Source organism: Carcharodon carcharias, chromosome 16 (genome assembly GCF_017639515.1).
Source record: "Carcharodon carcharias isolate sCarCar2 chromosome 16, sCarCar2.pri, whole genome shotgun sequence".
Lineage (NCBI taxonomy): Eukaryota > Metazoa > Chordata > Chondrichthyes > Lamniformes > Lamnidae > Carcharodon > Carcharodon carcharias.
Window position 1 is genome coordinate 86534519 of NC_054482.1, and position 6210 is coordinate 86540728.

The window sequence follows — 6210 nt, forward strand, 5'->3', positions numbered from 1 at the left end:
TTTCCCAATTTCTCGCATTTTCACATTCAGAGTTGACAACACTGAACAATGCTGGGATACAGTTCCATAAATGGCAACAACCCTCCTGTACGATCTTTCTTTATATGTTAGACTAGACAATAGTTGTTAGGAGACTATTCAACTGCAGGAGTCACACGCAATCCTTTCCTTACCGGATGTTCACTCACAAGCACTTCCAGAAAGATTTACTGGCTGGCAATTGTGGTGGGAAGCCAAACAGATTTCCCCTCGCCAGCCGAAGATTCTGACGCCAACTTTGCGACCACATTTGAGATTAGCTGACTTCATATGGCTCAGTACCACATACGGAATGTATCCAGCAACCAGCACAGATAGGAAATTGAAACTGAGATCTTTCAGGTCTTTATGGCTCACTTCCCAACCTAGCTAAGCTGTTAGGGGCATTTTTTTTATATTCGTTCATGGGATGTGGGCGTCATTGGCTAGGCCAGCATTTATTGCCCACACCTAATTGCCCTTGTTTAGAGGGCACTTGGAGGAAGCTATGAGGGTGGCAAAGGAGCAGAATGTACTCTGGGTGGGGGACTTCAAAGTCCATCACTAAGAGTGGCTTGGTAGCAGCACTACTGACCTAGACTGGGTCTGCGGTAGGTGGTGAGAACAAGAGGGAAAAACATACTTGTCCTCATCCTCACCAACCTCCCTGCCACAGATGCATCTGTCCATGACAGTATCAGTAGGAGTGACCACCGCACAGTCATTATGGAGATGTGTTGTGTGGCATTAGCACTGTGCTAAATGGGATAGATTTCGAACAGATCTTAACTCAAGACTGGGCATCCATGAGGTGTTGTGAGTCATCAGCAGCAGCAGAATTGTATACAACCACAATCTGTAACCTCATGACCCAGCATATCCCCCAATCTACCATTACCATCAAGCCAGGGGATCAACCCTGGTTCAATGAAGAGTGCAGGAGTGCATGACAGGAACAGCACCAGGCATACCTAAAAATGAGGTGTCAACCTGGTGAAGCTATAACGCAGGACTACTTGCATGCCAAACAGCATAAGCAGCAAGTGATAGACAGAGCTAAGTGAACCCATAACCAATGGATCAGATCTAAGCTCTGCAGTCCTGCCACATCCAGTCATGAATGGTGGCAGACAATTAAGCAACTCATTGGAGGAGGAGGCTTCACAAATATCCCCATCCTTAATGATGGAGGAGTCCAGCACATCAGTGCAAAAGATAAGGCTGAAGCATTTTCAACAAACTTCAGCCAGAAGTGCCATGTGGATGATCCAACTTGATCCCCAACATCACAGATGCCAGCCTTCAGCCAATTCAGTTCACTCCACGTGATATCAAGAAACAGTTAAAGGCACTGGATACTGCAAAGGTTTTGGGCCCTGACAATATTCCTGCAATAGTACTGAAGACTTGTGTTCCAGAACTTGCTGCACCCCTAGCCAAGCTGTTCCAGTACAGCTACAACTGGTATCTACCCGGCTATGTGGAAAATTGCCCAGGTATGTCCTGTACACAAAAAGCAGGACAAATCCAACCTGGCCAATTACAGCCCCTTCAGTCTACTAATGATCATCAGTAAAGTAATGGAAGGGGTCATCAACAGTGCTATCAAGTGGCACTTGCTTAGCAATAACCTGCCCACTGATGCCCAGTTTGGGTTCCGCCAGAGCCACTCAGCTCCTGACCTCATTACAGCCCTGGTTCAAACATGGTCAAAAGAGCTAAACTCCTGAGGTGAGGTGAGAGTGTCTGCCCTTGAAATCAAGGCTGCATTTGACCGAGTGTGGCATCAAGGAGCCCTAGCAAAGCTGGAGTCAATGTGAATCAGGGGGAAAACTCTCCACTAGTTGGAGTCATACCTAGCACAAAAGAGGATTGTTGTTGTTGTTGGAGGTCAGTCATCTCAGCTCCAGGATATTATTGCAGGAGTTCCTCAGGGTAGTGTCCTCAGCCCAACCATCTTCAGTGCTTCATCAATGACATTCCTTCCGTCATAAGGTCAGAAGTGGGGATGTTCACTGATGATTGCATAATGCTCAGCACCTTTCATGACTCCTCAGATACTGAAGCAGTCCATGTCCAAATGCAGCAAGATCTGGACAATATCCAGTCTTGGGCTGACAAGTGGCAAGTAACATTTGCGCCACACAAGTGTCAGGCAATAGCCATCTCCAACAACAGAGAATCCAACCATCGCCCCTTGATTTTCAATGGCATTACCATCACTGAATCCCCTACTATCAACATCCTGGGGGTTACCATTGACCAGAAACTGAACTGGACTAGCCATATAAATACTGTGGCTAGGAATCGTGCAACAAGTAACTCACCTCCTGGCCCCCCAAATCCTGTCCACTATCTACAAGACACAAGTCAGGAATCTGATGGAATACTCCCCACTTGCCTAGATGAGTGCAGCTCCTACAACACTGAAGAAGCTGGACATCGTCCACTTGATTGGCACCACATCCACAAACATTTACTCCCTCCACCACTGACGCACAGTAACAGCAGTGTGCGTACCATCTACAAAATGCATTGCAGGAATTCACCAAGGCTCCTTCAACAGCACCTTCCAAACCCATGACCACTACCATCTAGAAGCACAAGGGCAGCAGATAGATGTTAATGCCACCACCTGGTTGTTCCCCTCCAAGTCACTCATCATCCTGACTTGGAAATATATTGCTGTTCCTTCACTGTCGCTGGGTCAAAATCCTGGAACTCCCTCCCTAACAGCATTGTGGGTGTACTTACACCACATGGACTGCAGCAGTTCAAGAAGCCAACTTACCATCACCTTCTCAAGGTCAATTAGAGATGGGAAATAAATGCTGGCCCAGCCAGTGAAACCCACATCCCATGAATGCATAACAAAAAAATGGGTTTTTACTATAATTGGCAATGGTTTCATGGTCATCATGGTAGTGGTATTATCACTTGATTGGTAAAGCAAAGACCCAGGGTAATGTTCTGGTGACCTGGGTTCAAATCCCACCATGGCAGATGGTGGAATTTGAATTTGATAAAAAAAAAATCTGGAAGACTCTTAATTCCAGATTTTTTTTAATCAAATTCAAATTCCACCATCTGCCATGGTGGGATTTGAACCCAGGTCACCAGAACATTACCCTGGGTCTTTGCTTTACCAATCAAGTGATAATACCACTACTTCCCCAAAGCAAATTCACTGCTGTAGTTAAGGTGATGAATGGGCTCTCTTGATATCAAAAGCAATGCTATGTGTCAGCTTGGCTCAGTTGGCAGCACTTCTTTCTTTGACTCAGATGGTCTTGAACTCCAGTCCCACTCCAGCATTTTACTACGTGGCCTAATCTGACAATTCAGTGCTGCACTGAGGGAGTTTTGCATTGCTAGAATTTCCGTCCTTCAGATGATGCACTAAGTAGTTTCAGATGGGTGTAAAAAGCGCCTGTACTATTGGAAGAAAAATTCTGTTATCCTTAACTAATGCCAAGAAATGGTTTATGGTCATTTATCTAATTTGTGCAATCTGTCTGTGTCCAAAATGGCTAAAATATTTATTTTCTACATTAGAACAGCAAATGCATTTAAAGGGCAAATTTCATGAAACACATGACAAAGTGCTACTTAAGTGCGATTTATTTCCTTAAGTAATAGCTGGTCCCTCCATATTTTCAACCTCTCCCTCCACCCTATAGTTGCAGCTTTCCATTCTTTTCGCTGTCTTCTCCAAGCCTCCCAAGAGCTTCTCTTCCATTTGTTCCATCAAAGACCTTCTTGGCTGTACTCTCAGAATTCTCTCCTTGAACACCTCTGTCACTCAACTTCCCAAGTTCCAGCTGTTAAGAGCTTTTTAAATGCCTATCTTTGGCCTCTGCTAACCCTTCCCATAAAGGCTCAGCATCTATTTGTTTTTTCCCTTTGGATTGCTTTGAGATCTATTCTGTAATTGAGACCCATAGGAACGCTATTTTTGATAGAGGCACTTGCATAGCTCTGGAGTGCCCTCTTTTGGTTGCTATTTTTCTCCCTTCAGAAATTAAATCGTAACATTAACATTTTACTTCTCAAGCACGTCACAGTGGCAAATAAAATAAGTAAAAAAACAAGATCAAATGGTGACACCATTGCTTGGGTTCCATATGCTGTGCTATAGAGTTATCAGATCATAGCCAGTGCCTATGATTTCCTACATGGTAAATTCATTCAGGTTATTGTGGTAATTAGACAGATATACTGGTAAAAACAAAAAAACTGCGGATGCTGGAAATCCAAAACAAAAACAAAAACAGAATTACCTGGAAAAACTCAGCAGGTCTGGCAGCATCGGCGGAGAAGATAAGAGTTGACATTTCGAGTCCTCATGACCCTTCAACAGAACTTGAGTTCGAGTCCAAGAAAGAGTTGAAATATAAGCTGGTTTAAGGTGTGTGTGTGTGTGTGGGAGGCGGGGTGGGGGGGGGGGGGGGGGGGGGGGGGGGGTTGGGGGCGGTGCGGAGAAAGAGAGAGAGAGAGAGAAGTGGAGTGGGGGTGTGGTTGTAGGGACAAACAAGCAGTGATAGAAGCAGATCATCAAAAGATGTCAACAACAATAGAACAAAAGAACACATAGGTGTTAAAGTTAAAGTTGGTGATATTATCTAAACGAATGTGCTAATTAAGAATGGATGGTAGGGCACTCAAGGTATAGCTCTAGTGGGGGTGGGGAGAGCATAAAAGATTAAAAAAAAAAATTTTTTTTAAATAATGGAAATAGGTGGGAAAAGGAAAATCTATATAATTTATTGGGAAAAAAAAGGAAGGGGGAAATAGAAAGGGAGTGGGGATGGGGGAGGGAGCTCACGACCTAAAGTTGTTGAATTCAATATTCAGTCCGGAAGGCTGTAAAGTGCCTAGTCGGAAGATGAGGTAGTGTTCTTCCAGTTTGCGTTGGGCTTCACTGGAACAATGCAGCAAGCCAAGGACAGACATGTGGGCAAGAGAGCAGGGTGGAGTGTTAAAATGGCAAGCGACAGGGAGGTTTGGGTCATTCTTGCGGACAGACCGCAGGTGTTCTGCAAAGCGGTCGCCCAGTTTACGTTTGGTCTCTCCAATGTAGAGGAGACCACATTGGGAGCAATGAATGCAGTAGACTAAGTTGGGGGAAATGCAAGTGAAATGTTGCTTCACTTGAAAGGAGTGTTTGGGTCCTTGGATGGTGAGGAGAGAGGAAGTGAAGGGGCAGGTGTTGCATCTTTTGCGTGGGCATGGGGTGGTGCCATAGGAGGGGGTTGAGGAGTAGGGGGTGATGGAGGAGTGGACCAGGGTGTCCCGGAGGGAGCGATCCCTACGGAATGCCGATTGGGGGGTGAAGGGAAGATGTGTTTGCCCCACACACACACCTTAAACCAGCTTATATTTCAACTCTTTCTTGGACTCGAACTCAAGTTCTGTCGAAGGGTCATGAGGACTCGAAACGTCAACTCTTTTCTTCTCCGTCAATGCTGCCAGATATACTGGTAACACTGTCAAGTAGAAAACATGTAGAATAGATATTGTATCAGAAGATTGCTACTTTATCTTAGTATAAATCTAAACTAAGAGAGTCACAATTGTTATGACCAGTCCCCCAATTTGATCCTGGATGAGGAACCCCAAATTGTTATGCTCCCATGTGAGGAGGGATGAACTGGCTCCCTTTCTTTATTCAACCTCCTCGGTCGGTCACATCAAGGTTAATTTAAAAAGTATCCCTTCCCTCGTGGATACATTTTCCCAGTCCAAATGTATTTATGTTTTAAAAAGGAGCCAATTTAACCAGGCTGTCTTGAGTCAAAGAAAGAGTGAGTTTATTAGATGCTAAACATGAGAAAAAATAATAAAAAACAACACACATAACACAGATTAGAAATGAGAAACTGAGTCCAAAATTAAAGATATACCAAAGAGTCCTTTGGCTTGTCCGTGAGGAGTGGATGGTGAAACGTTGCAGACTTAAGTTGGGGTAATTCCAGTAGCGCTGACTTTGGCAGTTGAGCGGTTAGTTTGGAGATTCTTGGTTCTGCAGTTTAGCTGAATGGAGCTGTCCTGTCTCCTTTTTGACTGTGGCTTTGCTGACCTGTGCCTCGCTTCCAGCAATCAGAGAGAAAGAGTTTTTATTACCTGCAAGCACAGGGATGCCCAGTTGGTGTTCTCCAGCTGTGGCCCTCACAGCACACACACACAACAGAA